The following is a 736-nucleotide window of genomic DNA, read 5'->3' on the forward strand; positions in this document are numbered from 1 at the left end:
CCACCCTACTCCAGTATGATCTCATCTTAACGAATTACATATGCAATGACCCTCTGTAAAAATAAGGTCATATTCTGAGGTACTGGGGGTTACAACTCTAACATATCTTTTGTTTTGTTTTGTTTTTTTGTTTTTTTTTTAATTTTTAAAAATGTTTATTTATTTTTGATAGAGAGAGAGAGAGAGAGACAGAGCATGAGCAGGGGAGGGGCAGAGAGAGAGGGAGACACAGAATCCAAAGCAGGCTCCATGCTCTGGGCTGTCAGCACAGAGCCCAACGTGGGGCTGGAACTCACAGACTGCAAGATCATGACATGAGCCAAAGTCGGACACTCAACCGACTGAGCCACCCAGGTGCCCCTCTAACATATCTTTTGGCAGGGTAGAAGGGAATGGACACAATTCAACCCATAATTTGAATGTATAGATAGATGTCAAGAAAATATAATGGAGATCAAAAATAAGCCTAAATATATTTGGGGATTTGGTGTATTATTAAAATGAAGGAAAGATGGAACAACTGTATAGCAGTTTGGGGGAAAAAAAAAAAAGGAAGTTGGATCACATTGTTCTTGATACCAAGGTAAATTCTAAATAACAAACCTTTGATCAAAGGTTTAAATGAAGAAAGTACTGGTAGAATGAGAGAATCTGAAAGTAGAAAAAGTCTTTCTAAACATGACCTAAAGCCCAGAATCTGCAAATTTACTTGTAAAACTAGAAATTAAAATAGATA

The sequence above is a fragment of the Prionailurus bengalensis genome, chromosome B3 (genome assembly GCF_016509475.1).
Source record: "Prionailurus bengalensis isolate Pbe53 chromosome B3, Fcat_Pben_1.1_paternal_pri, whole genome shotgun sequence".
Taxonomy (NCBI): domain Eukaryota; kingdom Metazoa; phylum Chordata; class Mammalia; order Carnivora; family Felidae; genus Prionailurus; species Prionailurus bengalensis.